This window comes from Sarcophilus harrisii, chromosome X (genome assembly GCF_902635505.1).
Source record: "Sarcophilus harrisii chromosome X, mSarHar1.11, whole genome shotgun sequence".
NCBI classification, from domain to species: Eukaryota; Metazoa; Chordata; class Mammalia; order Dasyuromorphia; family Dasyuridae; genus Sarcophilus; species Sarcophilus harrisii.
In genome coordinates, this window is record NC_045432.1 from 16,875,543 (window position 1) to 16,886,151 (window position 10,609).

Here is a 10,609-nt window from a genome sequence, read left to right on the forward strand (position 1 = left end):
ATCAAGAAATGTTTGACAAAAAGAAAAGGAGTTAATTTTAGAGAATTAGAGGAAAACTTCTGTTTTGAAATCATCATATTGCTATGTCTCCTGTACATTGTGAGTATCCAATTAATCAAGCATTTAAAAACTGACCTCATTTGGCGTGATAGCTCTTCAGAACAAAAAAAAAGAATGTCATGTTCTGGATGATCCCTAGAATGCTAAAGATCCAGACTTTCAGGGAATTTTCACATGGGATTGTTGGAAGTAGTTTTGAGTAGAGATTCATTATCTCTGAGGTAGGGGCTAAATTCTGTCTTTGAATGTGGAGAGGAAAGTGAATCTAGGATATGAGACCACAGAGAGCCCCTGGAACCAAGACTTTGTGGACTTGATGGAAAATAAAAACCCATAATCCTGAGCTTCGTTGGATTGTAGGATCCTTAATGTCAATATAAGGATAGACTAGAAGAGGGAGAGTGGGAGATGTTCAGGGGTTGAGAGCAGACATTGTCAAGAACAGGAGGATTTAGCACATAGTCTGGTACAGCCGTGGTCAAGAGAATAAAGAGCACTTGGGAGAAGAGATTATCAAAGGACTAAGTAGGGAGAGTCCAAAGGGAAGATTTTGTAAATCCTGAAAATCCCCATGTTTGATTGGGAGTTATTCTTTGGGAACGTAAATCATTGGCAGTTAATGGAAAATGCCATAAAGGACAAAGAGAAATTCTCAGATATATTCTTACTTGGCTCAAATATTTAGATCACTTAAAAATCAAGGAGTAAATTGTTTTTAGGAAGTTAAACCTAAATTCAGATTCAATTGTCAGGATATGTTCCAGATGCCTAGAAGAAGAAAAAAAGCCGTCATCCTTAGCCACAGAGATTTCATGTGAAAATACTATGACCTGACTGGACACCACCAAAACCTACAAACTCCAAATATCTGTAGAGAAAAAACCTGTGGCGTCCTCTGCAATCCCTTCTTTGTAAAGATGCCTACTAGTAACTGTAGTAGTTTTAATAATGAATATTCAGTATTTGGGGGCATTACAATATGGTTTCATACAATAAGGGCTGATAAGGGGAGACAACTTTTGTTTCTAAATAAGATCCAAGTAGGTAAGATGTGTCACGTGGGTTCTTAAATAAGAAAATAAACTTGGGGAAAACCAAAAAGAAACAAACAACCAGATCTTAGGAGAGTGTTCATTTAAGACATAGGAATCTCGTATCTGTTTTTTTAGAAATTACTTAGAAAATTAAATCCTCTAGCCTGGCAATAAGTGCCACCTCAACAATGAGGACTGCATTGGAAACCAGAATTCCCAAACAGAGATTTGATTTGGGATTTGGAGTATCGGGGCTTGGTGGAAATGTGCAATCTAGAATCCAGAGCTGGATGAGTGAGAAGGGCCATTTTTTTCTATCTTTTGGTACATCATTTCTTGATTGATATAAAATGTCTATTGGGCATCAGGGAGCTTAAAAACAACAACAACAACAACTAAATTAGGCCAATGGGAGAGAATGGGAGATACTGAGAGGCCAAAGAGGATGGTTCTCTGAAGAGAGGTCATTGGAGAAGGGGTATTGTCAGGTCTGGAGGAGCCGGGGAGAAGAGGAGAGGGGATGCTGGTGGGGAGGGGGAAGGGGAGGGGGGGGGAGCCCAGAGACCTGCGGCTCGAGCTAGTCGGGGGGGCAGGGCCGGGGACTGGCAGCAGCCTGGGGGGGGCGGGGGGGGGGGGGACTTCCGGCCTCAGTGCGTCTGCGCTGGAGGAGCCCCCAGCCGCCTCACTCCTTCTCTGAGACAGAAGCCAGACTGCAGAGCTCGGAGTCAGAGGAGCAGCCTGGGGCCGAGAGTGTGGACGGACCTTCCTTCTAGCGGTGGCCCGGTCCCGCCGTCCCCGGTACAGCGGACCTGCATTCCGCCTCCCTCCTCCCTGCCTCCTCCCCCCTCCTCCCGTGAAGCAGACTGCGCCCAGTCGTCTCAGGGCTGCGGACCTGCATCCCGCCGATCCTCAGTTGAAGCGGACCTGCAGCCGCCGTTCCAGTTCCAGCGGACCTGCATCCCGCCGTGCCCATCGGAGCCCGGGCAGCCTCTGCCTAGCGCAAGTAAAGCAGGTATCTGCAGGGGGCCCTTTGCAAGGAGGCGGGATGGCCGGGGCGCGGAAGCCGTCGCAGGCAGACAAGGAGATCGAGTCCGGGCTGGTGCGGGATTTTGAGGCCGCTCTGTCCGGGATCGGCCAGGAGCTGGGACCCGGGCCCTTCAGCATGAATGATGTCGTTGCATTGTCCATGCTTAAACAAGAAGAGTCACGGCTGCCACCTGATGATGCCAATAAAATCATGTCCTTCCAGTACGTGCTTTGTGCTGCTACCTCTCCTGCAGTCAAGCTCCACGATGAAACGCTCACCTATCTCAAGCAAGGGCAGTCTTATGAGATCCGAATGCTGGACAATAGGAAAGCGGGGGAAGCCGCAGAAGCCAGTGGCAGGCTCGTGAAGAGTATGTTCCGGTTGCTGTTCCACGACAGGGGGCTGCAGTACTCTGAGCAGCAGCAGCAGCTTGAGGGGTGGAAATGGAACAGGCCAGGGGACAGAATCCTGGACATAGACCTGGCGATGTCCGTGGGTCTGACTGACCCTTGGGCAAATCCAACCCAGCTGAATACCGTGGAGTTCCAGTGGGATCCCGCTGCCAAGAGCACGTCCGTGTTTATTCAGGTGCACTGCAACAGTACCGAGTTCCCCGTGAAACAACCTGGGGGAGAAAAGGACGTGGCATTCCGACTTCAGATTGACACTTTCAAGGAGAATGAGAACGGGGAATACACTGAATACTTGCATTCGGGCAGCTGTCAGCTCAAGGTGTACAAGCCTGATGAAGCAGAGGAGAAGCAAAAAATGGACTGTGAGAAAATGGAGAAGAAAAGCCCTCGTGAAAAGGAAGAGTACCAACCTTCCCGTGAGACGACTCTGCTCACAGAATGTGCTCCCTGGGTGGAGATGCCATATGCCAACCATTCCCAATCCCCTGGCTTTAACAGTTCCCACAGCAGTTTTTCCACTGGAGAAGAGAACGGTTCACCAAACCACCAGCCAGAACCATCTCTTGAAGATGAAGATAAACTTCTGCCAACCACTAACCCCCACGAAGCTCAACAGTGGCTACAGCGCAACCGATTCTCTGCCTTCTCTCGGCTTTTGAGAAATTTCTCTGGTTCAGATTTGTTGAAGTTAACCAAACATGATTTTATCCAAATCTGTGGCCCTGCTGATGGAATCCGATTCTTTAATACCATAAAAGGACGATTGGTGAGGCCCAGGCTGACAATCTACCTTTGTCACAAATCCTTTCAGCTGAATGAGCAAGAGCAGCAGAAAAATGAGAATGGAGAGTCAAATGCTGTCTTGTCAGTGTACCGTGCCGTCTATCTGGAAGAACTGACAACTGTTGAGCTGACAGAGAAGATCGCTCAGCTTCTCGGTATTTCTCCTGCTCAGATCACCGAGATGTACAGGTTGGGGCCGAAAGGAATCCATGTGCTCGTCAGTAACCAGATGATCCGCAACTTTGAGGAGGAAGCTTATTTTCTTCTGAACACCACAAAAGCTGAAACCACTGATAATTACTGTATCATCCTGGAATAGAAGGGGAACGTCCTGTGCTGGGCAGCTGTGGCTTCCTTCTCCTCTTGGACACTCCTCCTTTTGCAGAGGGATATGGACAGAGAGTTGGAGGTCTGCAGGAGCCTGACTGATGGAGAGTGGGAGGGGGAGTGATGCTATTCTGTGGAGATGTATGCCCAGCCGTCCATTCCTCGTCCCGACCCTTTTGCCACATCTAAACTCCTGTCCTGCATGCTGTTCTGCAGCTGTCTTCCAGTTACAAGTTCTGGACTGTGTTGTTGTTGTTTGAATATTGATAGAAAACTGTCATATAATTTAGCTTTTATGTTGGTCATAATGATGATAGGGATTGTGTGATGTCTAATTGAAAATGTTAAATTGTGTGATAATCTGGAGTCATGTAATATTTTCCTAATATATAAATAAGAATGAATGTTTTTGTTCTTTAGACTATCCACCAACCAACTCCTCCATGACATACCTGCAGTCTCTGCTTTCACTACAGTATATTTGTTCCTGGAAACCACAATGGTGGGGAAAATGTTTTCTTTTTTTCCCCACTGCACTCCATATTCTGCATTAACCCTCTTTACACCCCATAGAGATCCTGCAGTGCTGTGATTCCTCACAGTTTACCTGGAAGATCAAGGAAACAGCTGCCAAAGTGACCCACTAGTAGGGTCAGAGATATGAAAAACAAAAGTGCTCTCTCTCTCTCTCTCTCTCTCTCTCTCTCTCTCTCTCTTTCTTTCTCTCTTTTTGCAGGGGGAGGGGTTACGGAAAGGGCATTACTACACAATAAAGTGGCAGGATTTGAGCACTGACTCTTCTTCCCAAAATTAAATGTTCCAAGTGAAGTTTTCAGATGTTTCTTTTAATATAGAGAACTTTTTTCTCTTTCTATCCTGTGTCTTCATTCCTAGCATAAGAGGCCCTTTTGTTTGTGTAGTGTTCTTGATTGGGTACTTTTTAAGGGAGTCTTTCCCTTGTGAGTAGACTAGGACTCAATTCCTGGATTCTAATCCTTAGCTCTGTATTAATTTACTGTGTGATCCTGGGAAACTTAAATCCTTTTGGGCCTTTCTTTCTTCATCTATAAAGTAAACAATGTGAATAAGGTGATCTCCAAGGTCCTTTTTAGCTCAAAATCTAGATTTCTGTGATTGTATTTGTATTCATACCCTTTCCATGTGTTTTCTTCTACTTAAAAAAATTGATTGTAACTATGGGTATTCCTTTCATGTTGTTCATGCATATTGCTAAAATTGCCTTTACAAATGAAGTTAGGGCTGAAGAAGATATCATTAAAAGATTCTGTATGGGTTTCTATTTTGATTTTTTTAAGCACTTGATGAAACTTAATTGGTTTTTGTACAATGGAAATTTTTATTCATTAAAGTTATCTTACAATGTAATCTAATTTCTTTTGGTTTGAAGGAAATTGAAAATCTTTAAGTTAGAAGATTTTAAATTGTTGTTTCTTGGTTAAAATTTTTAAAAAAGAGAATAGAAGAAGTGGAGGAGAGCCTTTAGAAGAAGGATACAGATATACAGGAGAGAACAGCTTAGGTCAAGACCAGTGTGTTTTTAAATTTTCCATATGCCATAGCTGTAAGGACGTTGAAAATGTAAAATGCTCTGGAATTGGCCTTCAAAAGTTAAATGTCATAATATCAAAGACTTACTTTAAACATATTTTGTGTGTGCAAAAATGTGTCCACTTGTAGTTAAATAATGTGCAACATGCTAAGGACTTATAAGAGAAATTAGTTTTAAACCTTTGTATGTAGTTGTTAGTGAAGTTTTGAATTGATTCAACCATTCTGAAGAGCACTTTGAAATTATGCCTACAAGGCTATCTAAGTGTGCATACCCTTTAATCCAGCAGTGTCTCTACTGGGATTGTATCCCAAAGGGAGCATAAAAGAGGGAAAAGAACACACATGTTCAAAAAAAATGTTTGTAGCAGCCCTTTCTGTAGTTACAAGGAACTGGAAACTGAGTGGAAGTTATGTACATGGATGTTATGGAATATTATTGTTCTATAAGAAACAATAAAACAAAGAGTACATTGTATGGGGCAATAACAAGATTATGTGATGATCAATTGTGATGGATGTGACTTTTCAACAGTGAAGAGATTCAAGGCAATTCCAAGAGACATCTGCATCCTCAGAGAGGAATATGGAGACTGAATGTGAATGATAACATAGTACTTCGTTTCCTTGTTGTTTGTTTGCTGGTTTTTTTCTCTTTTTTTCCCCTCCCATCTCATCTGATTTTTCTTGTGCAGCATGATAAATGTGGAAATATGTTGAAAGAATTGTACATGGTTAACTTATATTGGATTACTGGCTGTTTAAGGGAAGGGGGAGAGGGGGGGAAGGAAGAAAAATTTGGAACACAAGGTATTGCAAGGATGAATGTTGAAAACTATCTTTGCATGTAATTTGAAAAATAAAAAGCTACTATTATCAAAAGAAAACTTTGTGTATGTGGTAAGATTCATGTGTATTGTAAGAATTCTCCAGTACGAAAGGAAAAGAAAAATCCTTGTGTTTTTCAGAAGGCTCCAGCTCTAAAATCCAAAATCTCAGCCCCTTGTAACACTGACATTTGAGGTATCCTGGGACCTTATGAGGATCTTTCTTTCTGGGATCCTAGGGTTTAGAAGCCAGAATTTCCTATTGAAGGGATAAGTCCTGCCTCTGAAGGGCCAGCTTTTGAGTGAAAACATTAAAGAAACTATGAGATGTGGGGTCACTCCTGGCACATCAAATGTATGTGCTTTAAAAAAAAAATTTGTAATGAAGGTTCATAAACTAACTGAGACTATAGGATCTGCTAGGCCAGGATTGTGAGGGCCTAAAAAAAGGGGGAAATTTACAACATCTGGGAATGGACATTTTCAGCAAAAGGCAACAATAAGAAATGAATTGTGAAACCAGAGTTCTTGAACAGAGATTATTAGATAGGAACCTAGAATATCTGAGCTGGATTTAAATATACAATCTAGAATCCTGAGCTGGATGAAGTTGCAGAAAGGGATGTCAGACTGGGGGCTGATTAGAACAGAAACAGAGTGGGGGACATTCAGAGGCTCATAAAGAAAATTTTTTGAAGAAATGGAGTTTTAGAACAGACAGGGTCAAGACTAAGCAAAGCCTTGGAGAAGAGATTGGGAAGGGACTTTAAAAGAAGGGATATCTTATTGAGGAGAGAACCCCAAAGGGCTGAGTGGAGTATCTTTAAATTTTCCATATGCCATATCTGTGAGGGCTCTGAAAACCTACATAATCTTCTGGGGTAGGGGTCCTTAAATGCAAAATGTCATCATTTTCAAAGATTATATTAAGTATATTATTACTAGGGAAAATATCTTCCAGTTCTATGTGAACAGAAAAAGGTAGATCATTTAGAATTTCTAGATATCAATAATTTAATTCAATTTACTTTATATTTCTCCCTTTTGAAGATAAAAATGCACATCTACTTCACATTCACAAAGGTTTAAAAAAGTGACTGCTAATTTTTAGCTAATTAAGAAATCCACAATAAAGGTAATATACCAGCAACAGAAAACAAACACAATTCCACTAAGTTCCTTTTTTATAAGGAATGCTAATTATATTATTACCATTGACAATGCATATAGTATATTTTTGGACAAAAAAAAGGAACCTAGGGATTAAGTCCTGAACCCTAATAAGAAATAGACTAATAGAGTAATTATCCAATAATAAAATAAAAAGACAAATCCTAAGAGACTATAGGAGGGAATGGCCTTAGAGTCCAATACATCTCCTCTAGGGAGCCCCTTAGAATGCTGAATATCCAGGCTGCTCTTGAGACCTTTCAGATATATATATTGGACAGGTCCTAGAGCTGAAAATATTGCATTTCCTAGGTAGGGGATAAGTTCTGCCTCTGAATGTGCAGATTTTGAGTCAAAATCTGAGAACAAGTTTTAGATGGGGGACAACTCATGACCATCTAATGTATCAGCTTGAAGGAAATTTGGAATTCAGAATCATGAAATGAATGAAACTATAGAATTTGCAAGACCAGAATTTTGAGAAGTGGGGAGATGGGGAGATAAATGGGGATTGAGAATGGACATTTTCAGAACTAGGAGCACCAAGAGTGTCTGGCTTGGTAGTTGCCATGGAGATGAAAATGAGAAACCAAGCAGTGCCTGTAGAATAGGGGACCTCAGAGCAAAGAAAGCAATTAAAGTAAAAAAGATCAGATCTTGTAGTGTTCTGAATAACAAGATATGCTATAGGTAGGTGGGTTACGAGAATAGAAATCATCTGCTGAGCAATGGGCCTCCCAATTGAAAATCTCATATCTCAAAAGGGTTTTGTTTCATAAATATATATTTGTGTGTGTGTGTGTGTGTGTGTGTGTGTATTAAGCATACACACACACATACACATTATAAGAATCCAAAGATTGGCCATTTTTTTTTTACTAATTAAAAAATAAAAAAACAGATTTTCCATAGGAGTTCATTTATTTATTCCTATATAATTTTTATTGGACATTAGTAATGTATAAAAACAAAGAATCTAAAAGCAACAATTACAACAAAACCCCTCAGTCTTCACACACCCTTTCCAAATAGTTTAGTGAGATTGCTGATATTTAGGTTAGCCAGAAAGAAAAAGCCCTAAACACCACAACACCAGCACACAAAACAAAATGTTCCTTGATGCATGCCTTTTATTTATTAAAGATTTTTGTGACCATTACTATGAATGAAAATGAATATCAAGCAATTTTGTTCAAAAATTTTTTCAATTTTTCAAATTTCAAATTTCAAAAATTTGTTCAAAAAAATTTGTTCAAAAGATAAGAGTACTGCAGTACAGAGACCACATTAATGAGAAGGTTTCTGTTTCCAAACCATCATATTGGTAAGAACTGATGCACTTTGTAATAATAAACCAATTGATAAAAATAATAATAGTACCTTTAGCAAAAAAAAAAAATGACTTTAGAACCAAAAATGTTATGTCTTCATTGGTACCTAGAATACTTCCAGGTACTCTTCATGTGAGATTGTTGGAAGGAGTGGAAAGCAGAGACAGAGAATGCTGAGTTAGGAGTTGAATCCTGCCTCTGAATGCACCAATGGGGAGTGGAAAGTAAAACCAGAATGTGTGGGTTTATTGGAAACTTTGAATCCAGAATCCTGCTTCATTGGACTGTGCAATCTCTCATGTCATTGTTCAGAAAGACTAGATGTAGGAGAGTAGGAGATATTCAAAAGCTGAGAATGGAAGCGATCAGAAGAGGAGGGTTTTAGCACACAGCACAGTGTAGCCTTGGTGAAGAGATGGAAAGAGGAAGGAAAGCATTTGAAAAAGGGAATGGAGAGCAGACAGGGATGTGAGACTCGAAAGGGTCGCACCTGTCATTGTGGTGGTTATTCTCAATGAACATAAATGATTGCCTCTGGATGTGCCTTGAAATGGAAAATGTTAAAAATGGAAAAAATCTTTTCCCATTTCTATCTATATCTATATCTATCTTGTATCTATAGTTGATACAAATGTAAAACTGCTGTACATTATTTGAAAACAAGGAGAAGGTAGGTTTTTCTTAATAAGATCCAACCCAAATTCTTATTTAATGTTCAATATGCATTGATAATAGAAATATTTTAAAATCTGACATCTTTTGTCTCAGAACCTTAAAGGAAAGGTGAAAATACTATTAATTTCATTGCCATCCAAGTCAACACCACAATCCCCAAATATGAATGCAGGAAAAGCAATGTGATTCTCTGCAATTTCTTCATTGATAAAGACATTCATTTTACAGCAATGTCAGGTCTGGGAGGAGCACTGGAGAAGGAAATGAGAGACTGAGAAGAGCCTCCTCTAGAAGTCTAGAAGAAAGGATATTTGTTTCAGGAGAAAAGAAAAAATTCAGGATTGGGGTGTCCATAAATTTTTGATATTCCATAATTGTGAGGGATCTGCTGTAAAATGGGCCTTAAAATGCAAAATATCATCAATTTTAAGGATTACTATAAATATGTTCTTAGTGGAAAAATATTCTTAACCCTAGGTAAATAAAGAGAATTTAAAATTTTACAATGAAATCAACCATGTATTTTAAATTGTTTTATATTAAATACTTGGGAAATTCAAAAAAATCAACAGCTTCTAACTGATCAAAAATGTTTAATGAAATGACTGATAATTTTTTGACATCAAAATTCCCAAAGTAATATAAAGGTCCAATGAAAGAAATATAATTCTATGAAGATCCATTTCTGATAAAGACTGTCATTGATAAGATTACTATTGATAATGAATTTAGAATATTTTTAAATATAAAAATCTAGGTGATTAGAGAAAGAACCAATATTTCCAGGCCATGATATATCTAAGTCATTAAGTACATTTTAACAAAAACCATTAAAAAAAACTTTATAAATCATAGGATGGTATTCCTTATTTAAAATTTTTCCCAGTTACATTTAAAACATATTTTACATTTGTTTTAACATTTTTTGAGTTCTAGATTCTCTCTTATCCCTACCCTCAGCCCCCACTATGAAAACACATATGAAATTATGCAAAACATTTCCATAAGTCATGTTGTGAAAGAAAAGATAGATCTCCCATCCTAATAAAAAAAAAACTCTAAAGAAAAATAAAAGTTGAGAGAGAGAGAGAGAAAGAGAGAGAGAGAGAGTAAAAGAGAGAGAGAGAGAAAGAGAGAGAGAAAACGCTTCAAGTTGCATTGAAACAAAATCAGTTTATTCTCTGTGTATGGATAGGATTTTTCATCATAAATCCTTCAGAATAGTCATAGATCATTGCACTGATGAAATTAGCAGTCATTTACAACTGATCATCCCAGAGCATTGCTATTAGTTTGTACACAGTACATTTCACTTTGCTTGAGTTCATGGAGGAATTTCCAGTTTTTTTCTGAGAGCATCCTGCTCATCATTTCTCACAGAGCAATAATATTC

At 39.3% G+C, this 10,609-nt stretch overlaps 1 pseudogene; it reads left to right on the top strand.

Moving 5' to 3' along the window:
- The first annotated feature begins 1,750 nt into the window (after window positions 1-1,750).
- Window positions 1,751-5,573, top strand: LOC100928334 (annotated as a pseudogene).
- The last annotated feature ends 5,036 nt before the right edge of the window (window positions 5,574-10,609 follow it).